The sequence below is a fragment of the Adiantum capillus-veneris genome, chromosome 18, assembly GCF_014529385.1.
Source record: "Adiantum capillus-veneris isolate H3 chromosome 18, ASM1452938v2, whole genome shotgun sequence".
Lineage (NCBI taxonomy): Eukaryota > Viridiplantae > Streptophyta > Polypodiopsida > Polypodiales > Pteridaceae > Adiantum > Adiantum capillus-veneris.
This window is the reverse complement of record NC_140948.1, coordinates 36,366,657-36,379,793: the sequence shown is the minus strand read 5'-3', so window position 1 is coordinate 36,379,793 and position 13,137 is coordinate 36,366,657.

Here is a 13,137-nt window from a genome sequence, read left to right as displayed (position 1 = left end):
GTAATACGTATTCAAGGCTAACGAATATGTTGCCTTATTTATATGGATGCAGGTAAGAATTCTATCTTTAAGATTTTTTTGGCTTATCTGCTATCCATCACTAAAGAACCTGGTGGACCTCCACAACTCAGTATTTGTTTGTATGAGATCATTGGAATGATGCCTCATTCTTATTATATTTTACAAAAATGAATCTAAGATCAAGTCATTTTTGTATAGATCTCTGTCCAGTTATCTAAGTCCAATTGTGTCTTGAACGTTATGTTCTTTTGAGTATATGTATTTAGTTAAATATAGAAACACACACACACACACACACACACACACACACACACACACACACTTGGTCATTGCATTGGACTTGGGTTGCTTCATCCAACTACACAGACACACACACACACACACACTTGGTTAGTTTTATTTGATAGTTATTGATGCATCTAGCTACTTTGATGATGGTTGTGTTATCTTCTGGGTAATTACCTCGTACATTTATTCTCGCTCCATGGGTTATTGTGGCTCATGGTGTATTGGAGCTAATAATATAAGAGGCTAATGTTGTTCACCTGATTCCTTACCATTTAAAGATATAATGGTTAGGGATAACTATAAATTTTTATGCTTATAATAAATATTATTGGTAATGTTATGTACTTGAGGAGGTCCACCTAATGATTATATCATGTAATTACCTCATAGGGGAATATTTGCATGGATCTGGGTTACCAATTATTTCTTATACTGCTTTCCTGGTAATCATGGTTCAATATGACCACTTTTTTTAGTAAATATGGTTCAATGAGAGAAATCCCTTAATGAATTAATCCTTAAAGGGTGCATAATCGAAGGGTTACTCCCCTGTCAAATTATATTTCTTGCCGGCATGTATCTAGTGCCCTCTCCAATGTGGGGTTAATGCATGAAGCCTCTGTCACAACTGGTCCATTTCCCCTTTCACTCATGGTTACTTCATAATATCTATTGTTGGCTTGATGGTGGGCGGCTGTGCGCAGCATTTGGTCCTTCCATTTTTTGATATCATCTTGTTGCGCTCTAGTAGATGGGAAAATTGATGGGACAATATGGGGTCACATCTTTGGGCTACAACTCTACATATTGGCATGCTACTTTTATAGGTGAGGGATATATGCCCCTCACGTAGACTTGGGTTTGGTTTGTTTCAAAAGAGAGGGGAGAGATTGGAAAATGGCTTTGCTCTTCATTAATCTACTTTTGCTTCTTGGATGATTAGTGGGAAGGCTTCTACTTCTGGTGGTATATTTTGTTGCCCATTGGATTCTGATTTGAATTGGTCTTTTACCTTTTTGTCTGCCAATAAAAGGAGGACTGGTTGATGTTTTGTTGCATAGTGTTAATGAAATAACTCACTCAATGACAATGAAGATTTGCAAATTTTATTTTCAATGAGAATACAATTTGTAGATAATACCATGATTAACTGTTTATTATTTGATTTCGTCTCTTTACTCTGGTGGTAGAAGTAATGGACACCAGGTGTTATATGGTCCTAACACACCAGGGCTCCTCATACATGATCTTTGATTTTCATCTTGGGTAACATATTGGATAAAATGTCGTGGACTTTGGTTATACATTAATGGGGATGAGGATTTTCTCGGGCTACTGCTGGTCTTTTGACTAATAAGGTTGTTATCTGTTATTGAACGCCTGGCCTGTTCACTTTACTGAGCTTGATAATTTTTGGGAGAGTTGGGCTATTGATACACTAGTCTAAATCTTTGTATTACCTTATGCTTATCATTAAAGATTTTGGTTGCTTATTGTGGGTGCTTATGGAGAAGAAGAGGGTGGATTCTAGCATTAGCTTTTTTGGTTTGGCTTTGTTGCTCTACTACCTGGGATTTGGCACGAGTAAGACAAAAAAATGGGTTATGAGGCATTGGTATGGGAGTTGTATATTTTGGATAGGACCCTTATGTTTACATCAAGCCTACTTCAGACATAAATATTTCTCTCCCTAGTTGGGGTTTGATATTTAAAGTGTTTCTAGGTATGATGGTGGATCACTGAGATTTGATCTATTCTTGAGTTTCATTAGCTATAGTATTGATTGGTAAAGATAGTACCGAGATTGGGAATATCCCCCAGACCCAAGACCAGACCCAAGACCAAGCCCATGCTCAGGCTCAGGCCTCAGTCCCCCTTTAAAATTACGTATTTTAGCCTCATGCGTAGGTAAAAGTCGACCTTTTTGAGGGCCAATGGAGCTTCAGGTAATTGAATGTGGTGCTGTAAAGCACAACACGACCCCTTGAGCGATACGCTCGTTTTGAGCTATCACAGGCTCTAATCCAAAAATCGATCATTAAAAAACATAAAAAACGAGTGAAAACGGGGTGCAAAACGCCCAAAAGATTAAGCAGTTAACCTTTGAAATTATTCACCGATGCTTGTAGGGATCCAAAGGCACATACATATGTGCTCGGGTTGTGTGCTAGAGTCCAAGAAACTAGAGATAATTTTGACTTACGCAAGTTCTCAATATCCACCTACCTTAGGTTCCGGGCCCTCGACGGGGACCCAAGGTAGTACAAATCAAGACCCAAACATAGCGGCTAGTGACTCTTCCTCTGACTACAACGTCATGGAGGGTTTCCCAATGCCTAATCCTGATAGCTCAAGCCAAGAAATGCATGCGATGGGCCCACGGTCCGGGCCGAGCGTGCTTAGCCGCTTGAAGGAAACCTTTAGTAGAGCCACTCGCTCCGAACATGGAGCTAACGATGTAAATGAGGGGTGGGGAAGTAAATTCTCCATTCATGACCAACGTATACCATATGCCCTTAGAGAATGTGCACGTGAATACTCCATTCACTGCACCCCTTGACTCTTCAAAGCTATTCCCCTCCGAGGTCATATTACCTGTTGGTAGAAGCCTTGCTGAAGTGCAAGAGATTGAGCGATATATCATTGCGGCTAGGGAAAAGGAAATCGAGAGCTTACGCAAGGTAGAGCAACAAAGAGAGTTAAAAGCAAAATTCTTTATGTCAATATCCTTGCTAGGAGAGAAATCGAGTGCTCCTGACTTAGCAACCACTAAGGGTCAACCCATAGAGAGCCACATTGCATCTAGTTCAAAGGACACCCCTAGCACCTCAAGCCTAGATGGAGCGTTCCTAAATGAGAACTGGGAGTACAAACTACAAACGAAAAATCTAACCGACCTATACACAGGTCACATCTATCACGTGGGTTGGTTAGATGTCCTACAATCCACAATAGGTGCTACTAGTGTGGAGGATCAACAACAAAGAGTTTGTGAGGTTATCCATAGGGTTATTGAGCTAGAGAGACATAACAAGGGGATTCACATGCCTTCAACGGGTCTCATGAGATTCTTGGATACAGGGAAGGCTAAACAACCAACCTTATCGCAAATGGAGACTCCCTCAGTAAGTCCGATGGATCCTCCATATGTTTTGTTTCGCCAGGGGTCTCAGTGCAATCTAAGCCCACAAGTGATAGCTTTAATTTTCCAAGTCTAGCTCATCTTTCCCTTGATGACACTAGGGATACCACGCCTACCCCAATGATGGGCATGCCAAGAAACACGCCATGGACCTCATTTGTTAGTGAAGCACCGCTACATGGTAGCTCAATGCCTGCAACAATACCTACAAGTGTGTACCAATCGTATACACCCATGGGTCCTCGTACTCATGTAGTTCCTACCCCTCCCATTGTTTCAACTACCTATGCTCCACAACCACTTCACCCAAGCTCTTATTTCCATGGGACCATACCGGCTAGCATTAGCATGTCACATCCGACGTCTGCTATGCTTAGGGCCACACATATGAACTTTGGGCCGCCACATGGTGCAACACCGTACCAAACATGGAACCCAAGGGCTTCCTATGCACCAAGCCCAATGCCAATACCTACTCCACATGTATTCTCTGGAGCACCTCCACCCACGGTTCCTGCTCTCTTAGGTGACTTGGCAACATTTGCTCAAGCTATCGGTCGATCTATTACTGAGAATATGTGTAACATACATGATAGAGAACCTAGAAGTAAGGCAGTACAAATAGCCAAGCTCACACAAAAATTTAGTGGAGACGGGGATGTTAGAAAGTATATCGAAGTGTTTGAACAAATATGTGATTCTCTAGGAGAACACAATGACCTGCGTAAGAGTAATGCTTTAAGCCTAACCTTAAGTGGAAAGGCTGGGGATTGGTATAGAACCCTAAGGGTGGAAGAAAAAACAAAGTACCCTACTCTTACGAGACTGTTCTTAAAAGAATACATACGAGAGGGAGTGCTTTGGGTGTAGCCTCTCAGCTCCAGAAATCCCAACAAGAGGAAGGAGAGTCGGTGAGAGACTTTATTAGTCGCTTGAAGCATTTGGATTCTCGTTGTAATCCAAATGAGAACTTCAATAATAATCAATTGCTTGATAGATTCATTAGGGGATTACGACATGAGGATATCTACAATGGCCTAGTCATTAGAGGTATCACCACTTGGGAAGCAGTCACCATCAATGCGATCCAATTGGAGGATAATTTAATGATTCAAGGGGAAAGAGTGTCTGTTGAGCCTAAATCTATTAGCTCGCAAGCATCGGGGCATCAACCAATGACCCTAAAGCCTATTGCTAAGGAGCCAAAGATATCTGAGATGACTTTAGCTGATCTCACCAAGGCCATCCAAGAGAGTCTTAGAGACAATCGTGATCCGCAAAACAATCATATGTATCCAAGAAGGGAGCAACAATGGTGCTCAATATGCTATGGACCGCATAGTACCAGTGAATGCCCTACTTTTAGAGTAAAATTCAATGGGAATTGCAATGCCTGTGGGAGGTATGGTCATCAAGCTAAGGATTGCATAGTATTTAAGTGCGCGATGGCCAGTAGACCAACGTTAGCATGGACAGACACACCTCGAGTGCCTGCATTGATGCTGGCCCCACCTCTGGAACAAACGTCACAACACATGGTCCCTAGGGCCGAAAATGTTGTTCAAACAACACCCTTACCACCTCCAATGCTAGGCCCACAACCACCACATCCAAGAATCACTTCAGTGAATCAAGTGGGTTGTGAGTCATCTATTGCTTGTTTGGAAGGCTGTGAGAAGATATAGCCCCTAATATTGCCTATGGGATGGATGTGTTTGAAGAAAGTCCACAATACTACATGGATGACTATTGGGGACAAGTCAAACCTATCTATCAAGTAGCTGCTCTTGCTGCAAGAGGCCAAAATATCAATTACACTGCTAAGAGACCACCTCTTCAATGCTATGAGTGTGGAGGTCCACATCGTGTGGCCGAGTGTCCTATTAGGCTACAAAAGAACGTCACACTAATGCAAACCAATCAAGCGAGCACCTGTACAATGCTGATACTCATGTGTAATCAATGTGGCATAGATCATTTGATTGCCCAATGTCCAAATAATCCAAATGCACCGAAGATCACGCCATTAAACTTGATTGAGGTTACCAAGGAGCCATCACAAAGTACACCTGTGGTACCAGTAAACATACTCACACCATCGATGATCCAAAAACAAAATTATATTCTTGAGGAAAGAGACACGACATCAATTGCCCAATCTCAGAGAAAGAAGAAAACAGGAAGGAAGAGATCGCAAAAAGTAGCGAAATCAGACCCCAGTTCAAAGACCAACATAGGGACTGGTGACTACCCCGTATATATGTACGATGCTAAAGAGGATTCTCATTCAAGTGAAACCATGGAGACCAAAACGACCACTAAGATAGAAACCAACAAGGAAGATTTTCATGAGCCACAATGGCCAGGATCCAAGAAGAAGATAGGAACTTATCCAAATCCTACAAAGGAGATCGAGCGAGTCAAGCAATTAAGGAGTTTGGTAGAAGATACCCAAAGGGATCTAGAACCAACACCTAGGCAGATCCAGATTACAGACACCATGTTCCCTATGCAACAACAACCTCACCAAGTCCATAGACCCTTAGCCATACCTAGTGTCCTCCAAGAAGAAAGTGACTTAACGTCATGGGAAAGTGGGCATACTCACTTCTTGATGGAAAGAATGTTTACAGAGGGACGACCTGATCCTGTCAAAGAAATGGAGATCCCATCTTCCCCACGTCAAGGGATTGAAGTGCAAAAGGTGTCGTTAAACATTGCCAAATTGATGGATTTATGTCTTCAGAAGTTAGAACCACCATCATGTCCAAAATTTATAAAGACCCTGAGCTAGTCTCAGCTCTTCGGGCCTTCCTCAATGGAGAACTAAATTTTGGGCTACCACAATTTTCACAGATGGATGGAGCTGGGGAGATGCCAATAGAAGAGGAACACTTAGATCCACAACCTAACCTAGATGAGAACCTTGTTATAGAAATACCTGTTAACAAGTTGGGACAATACTTTTAGGGTGATGAATCCAATCCGACCATACCAATCACTACTAAGGGATTAACTATGAAGGGAATCCTTGATGAATCCAATGCGACCATACCAATCACTACTAAGGGATTAACTGTGAAGGGAATCCTTGATGGTGGCGCTGGGGTGAGCATTGTGACTAAAAATTGCTGGGAAACTATGGGAAGACCTCACCTTGCGACCACAACCATAGTAGTGAAGATGGCCAATGGGTCTATTGTTAAACTTAAGGGATGTTAGAAGATCTCAAGATCAAGGTCTTTGGACATAAAATAAGAATTACCTTCATTGTTATGGATTTCTCCAAGCACACTATGGCTTAGGACAGAGATGATCTTAGGACATCCTTTCATGAGGGAAGCAAAAATGGTGCATGATTGGTCTAAAAACCATGTCTACCTGCAGTTCCAAGATCCCGTCATTTGAGTGGATCTTGTAACTGGTCAAGCACATCCCCTAGAAAACAGGTTTATAATTGATCATAGATCTGAAAACATAGTTCACTCGGTCCCATTGCAGTATTGTTACACGTGTAAAGCAGACACTGATGTTGGGGAAGATTCTCCTTATATGGATGTACTACTTGGGATGACTGAGTCGGAAAATGTGCATTGGGTCCACCTAACAGCAACCATAGACACTTGGGGAAACATGGGGACGATGTGGGTAACACCTGAGGGGGATGAAATGCCATCACTCATACCGTTAAATATGCTAGAGGCAACGCATATAGCTTCTCACAAAACTCATCCTAATATAACAAAGAAAACATACAAGGGGGTCCCTAAAGCTTCTCTAGCGACCAAAGGTGATGCTAAAAAATAGAAGCCTTGTAAGAAATGTCCCACTCGCTCGAAGAAAAGTAAGAAAACGTGGCGGTGGATTCCTAAACGACTATCGAAAGCCCAAGGATTCTATCAAGGAAATGATCAAATCTGGGTACCAAAATGTAGATTGTGTTCTTACCTGTCACCTGACCCATGTGCGCCCAATCCTGTAGCTCCAAAACAAATTGACGATCATGGAAAGAAAAAAATCACAGAATGCTACACACCAGCTCCATAGCTAGTTTGGGTACCGAAGAAAGAACGATCTATTACACCTAGCTCAGGAAGGGGGAGTCCCATGAAGCTTCTAGCTCCTCATGTATTGCATCCATAGAGGTAAAAGCTTCTTCACAGCCTCCACCTACAATAGTGGACCTCCATGAAGCTACAAAGGAATCCATACCTCCCAGTGTTCAAGAATTACCTGATGAGCCACTTCAATTTCAATCCTGGGAGAGTACCTTACCACCCTTGCAACTCGACGAGGCACCTAAGGTAATAGAAAACTACTGGCAAAAATCCTCAGCTAGTACCAACTGGAACAATTGGTTTCAAAGGGTGAGGAACACATTTCAAATGGTATGATCTACCCAAGGAAGGGGGGAGTGTTTGCTGACAGTCATCATTCACTCACTTCCCTCTCAGCCTTCCTCCTTGACCTCTCAATCTCCCAATCTTAGGGAATGTATATATGAAGCCTTTTACTCACAAAAAACAAAAGTAATAAAGAGCCAGAGCAATTAGCAAATGAGTATGCACAATAAAAGTCAAAACATTGATCCAGACCTACACATTCACATCCGGTACACTGAAACAGAAACCTATGTCATCAAACACCTTTGATCCTCATCACTCGAGTGATGGAGGGTAGGTAGGATTAGTATGATAGGAGTGTTTATGTTTTAGAGTTTAGTGATTAGCAAAGTTCCTTCTTCCCACTGATGTGCCTCCTAGAGGTATTCTTTGTGTTTCCTAGTGTGTACAAGAATGTGTTGCTGTTGTTAGGATTTGGACCTTCATGGGATCTTTCTCTTGTCCACTTTTCAAATCAAGAGCGATCATCAACACAAACAGGTGTTTCTTGTCCATTAGCATTGTCCCTTATCTTTTTTGCATCCATGTTTGTCTGCTTTAATTGTAATTGGTAGCATAATATTCAACGTATTTGCTTAGTATCAAACATTAAATTCAATGTAATTTTTTGTCATAAGCACTTGTCTAGGTTTAAAAATCAAGCAGCCCGACTAAGCTAGTTTGACCAAGCTAGGTGTTAATTATCTTCTCTTAATACCATGGGGAATGCCTTCCTAATAATCTATTGTTACTTAGGTTCTTAATCCGATTTAGGCAGCATTGTGTGCAATGTACTAGGGCTTTCTAGTGGGATTAGTCCCTATTGACCTTTAGCTTAAGTATTATAAAGGGAGTTTACTAGTGTGATGAGCCTGGGGAGGGTACAGTGTTATATGACCCCCCAAAGTTACAAAATTAAAATGCTGGAAACGAATAAAAAAATGAAAAAATCAAAGTGCCATGATGTAAAATCTTAAGTTGAAAGAGAAATCTCAGCTTGATTTGGTAATTCATTCACATGTATCGCCTATGGTACTAGAGCCCTAAAGGTTCCCAGTGTGGGCGCTTTTCCTTGAAAAGCAAAAAATCCAAGGCATACAAAATAAGCACACACGTCAAAATTGAATCAATGTGAAAAGACTTTGGGGGGTCAAAGAAAAGGAAATAAGTCAGGAAATGATTTCATGAGCAATTCCTTTTATTGTAGCTTAATTATGAGGTCTTCTAGGTATAGCCTCTAGTCAGCCCTCGGACACGAAATACTTGGCTCTCGTGATTAAACAACTTAATTGACCAGAGAAAATTGAGAAGCTTGCCCATGGTATTAATAGTCAATCTTTAGTGCCTTTCGATCGTTACATTAGCGACCTCGAACTTTTTTAGTTTTTTACCTTTACAACACTTTATGGGTTTGATTATATTACAATTTAATGTTTATTGCTGACAAATGGTTTAAAGTTTTGTTACCAATCAATTTGTCTGACTACAACTGCATATGCTTTTTAATTGTATATGAGAATGCAATTACTGTGCCAATGTTGTTTGATTTTTCAGTGACTGAAGAAGGCTAAGGACATTCATCTCAAATGCTCTTCCACCTCGATGAATGAGCTTCAACTCAATAGCTTCTGAGGATGGAATCTACATCAGGAAGGGGGGCATGTTAACCCTCACACACATTCCTGTCACCTACGACAGACGCCGTATTATTTGGTAGAGTCAGGGACCGGGTTTGTCGGTCCAATAGGAAAAGGGTAAGAGTGATCGTCGATGAGAGGCGCACTCTAACATGAACATTCAAGGGTTAGTTGGCTAAGTATGGGCGCCCAAGTGTGAATGGGGTGAGCTCATATAAAAGTCACCTAAACCTAAAAATCACTCATTCTCTCATTGTGGACTTGAAGAGTGCTCTTGCTCCATCTCCAACTTCTGCTTCTTCATCTCCTTGTGTGTGTGTGTGTGTATGCGCACGCGCGCACGCGAGAGAGAGAGAGAGAGAGAGAGAGAGAGAGAGAGAGAGAGAGAGAGAGAGAGAGAGAGAGAGAGAGAGAGAGAGAGAGAGAGAGAGAGAGAGCATTGCAACGACGACACGACACCGACGAAGCGGTTGAGCGCGGCGCAGCGGCGGCTCCTTCTTCTTCGCAGCGAGGAATCCTCCACGAAAGGAGCATAGGGCGGTGAGTGTGTTACAAGCTGGACACACCCCACGGCATCTAACTACTCGGCGGATTATTATTTTTTGTAATTAGTCATTCATTGAGGAAAACCCGATTTTTCACCTTGTAAATATTGGGACTTACAGAAGTTTCCAGATTGTATCCCAGTTTTGATTGTTAGAAGGAGTAGATGGATGATTTTGGAACTTTAGGGTTTGAGAAGTTGTAAGGTATATATATCACTTTTTGACCTTAATGAAAGACCTTTTGTCATTTTAAACAAGTTTAAGTTTGTGAGTGAGCGTACTGTGTACGTGAGAGAGAGTGTGAGCTTTGTCTTGACGCTACGTGTGCTACGGTGGTCGGAATCGAGTGCGGAGAAGTGCAGCGTGTTGCCCCCGACTAGCGCTACGAACCGATACCAACATTGCGTGCATACGGTCCGGCTTCGGGAGCTTCTTCTACGAGCTTCATCGGTTGTTTTGGTGAGCATACGTTGTTCGATTTTGCATTGCAGCATATCCACACGTTCACATTCAGTAGAACCACACATTAGGCACTTCAGATTTTGGAAACGAAGACCTGCAGATTTTGGCCAGACATCCTACGTGTTTCTGCATCGGGTGTTTTGGGTCGTGACTTTGGTTCACAGACCTTAGGGAGAGTGGCCTATAGGTATTCGTAGGGTCTCCTTCAAGTTCTGTGGTGTTTCCGAAGTGTTTGATAGGTGTTCGGCTCTAGCAAGCATTGTAGGAAGCATCCTCTTTTGTTCTCTTGAAGACTGTGACTTAGACAATTGGTAGGGGCCTTTGTAGGAACTAGTTAGGAGTCGATCGAGTGTAAGTTGACACCTTATGCTTGCTTCCACGCGCGTGCGGGTCGAGCTTCGTCCTTAGCTGACATTACTTGTTAGGTGAGTTCTTGCTGTGCTAATGTCTGTCGCGGCGTATCCGTCCAACATTGGCGCCGCTGCCGGGGACGAAAACCTTAGGTAGTTGACCGAGACTAATCCTTGAGGATTGGGATTTTTGGCTTGCCAAGAGTCTCGCTTTACATTTAGATAGGATCAGAGGGTGGAGGACTCTCTAGGTCTTAGAGGGAGTTTAGGAAGCGTGTGTCTGGCCTAGATCCTTTGACTGAGGTAGAGGAGGTACACTTAGGAAGTTTTTTAGTTAGTAGTCGAGTTCTAGAGTAGGAACAAGGAGTGGGAGAAGCAGTGTGAAGAGAGCTTGAGAGTCCGGAGAGGCCAAAAGGCAACCAAAAACACCAATTATCACCATTTCTTCATGGTAGGTAGGAGTAGAGTAAGTAGAACATCATGATTCAGATCTAGAGCATTTCATGCATGTATACTTGCTTGGTATAATCATTACAAGTTTGTAAAAGACGCAAAAAGACGCAAAAGTGTGGTTGAAAGCCTAATCGAAGTCCAAAGAATACTGTGAGTGTTTCTGATAGGCCTAAAGAGCATCAGCAGCATTCCTGTCAGGAAAAACTTTAATTTTAAGCCAGGAGACATCCTACGCGTAGTATGTCTACAGGCCAATCTGGGAGGAATTTTGGAATTTTGAGGTGACCAATGTGTTCTGAAGGTAGGGTTTACCCTAATTTCAACTGCAAAGGGGAAATTTGGCCATCTCTTGACAGGATAAGGCCAGATAGACTGAAATTGCTAGACATCCTACCCAATTAGTGCAAAAGCATCAACTTGAAACCAAAACCTTAAGATGGCTGCATGAGTGTGCCTTGCATGATATATTGAGTGACTGAAAGGGTCTTCACCTCATTCGGGTAAGAAAATTGGGTTCAAAGTGGACTTTAGCACTTTTGACTGAAAGAAGAAAAACAGCAGAAGTTTGAGACTTTTGACATCCAAACTAAGATCTAAGCATACCACTGGGATACTGACATCAGGGGGAAGCTCTGGAACAAATCTGGGGTCAAGCAGGCCAAAAAGACATTCTACGCGTAGTATGTCTACTGAGTGATTTAGGACTCCAAACTGAAATCTGAGTATACCAAGATGATCAGCAGCTCAATAAGAGCTGAAGTCTTGAGTTTAAAGCCATTTTGAAGAAAAAGACATTCTACGCGTAGTATGTCTAATGCAAGAAAGTGAAGCCATAAGTGGACTTTGAGCATTGTAAGGGGTTATATAGCCTAAGTCAATCCTGCTAGTCAATTTTGGTCCAATTTGGAGTTGATTAGACTGATCAACACCATCATCAGGCCGTCGGAACAGATTTCCGACTCATTGACCAGCTTCTAGAAGTCCAAATCAAAAAGTAAAAACAGCTGTAAGCTCAGCACAACAAGGGGAAAATACAGTGCAGAAATCCAGGCTAAATGCAGCATGAGACATCCTACGCGTAGGATGTCTATTGGGGCATTCTGGAGAGAAAATTTGACTTGGCCAAGACACTGAGGTTCTACTTGTCTTAAGGGCTCTAGAACTTCTTTCAGAGGTAAAATTGGACCGTGATTGCCCATTTGACAAAGCAAATACTGAATTCAAGCTTTTTCACGTAAATTGGCCAACATCAAGGAAGGGTACTGTTTCAGATTAGCAACCTAATCAAGAACATCAACAGTGTATAGAATACAGTAGTGGTTGAGATTAACTCTCCAGTTATACCAATCATTACTAAGATCACCTCCAGCAGATAAATGCGTTGATCCAATTGCCGAAATTAAAACTCTTGTGTACAGGTATATTCAGCAACAAAGCAAGACGTTATGCAGAAACTGATCCATTGCCAAGTTAGTGGTTGAACTTGTGATAAGTTGCATTGATAAGTTTGATGAATTTAAGATCAGGAAGATACATTGTTAGAGACCAGAAAGTGGCAGGTGACCAAGTTAGCGTAGTGTCCACTGAAGAGAGTGTAACTCAGGCAAGGTTAGATCCGCTAGCACCGATTATTGAGGAAGGTAGTGATACTGACACGTCGTCAGACAAATCTTTCTTCATGATGGGGAGCCAACAGCCAAGAAGTTTTGCCTATGAGGGACCTATGCGAGGAGAAAGTACCTCCCAAAATCCTTCGAATGATTCCAGGCTTACTGTGATCTTCTTGGAGGGAACAAACTCAAGAGGAGCCCTAGTCTATTCTGACTGTCGAGGTCGCAAGTGCATTTGTATTGAAGA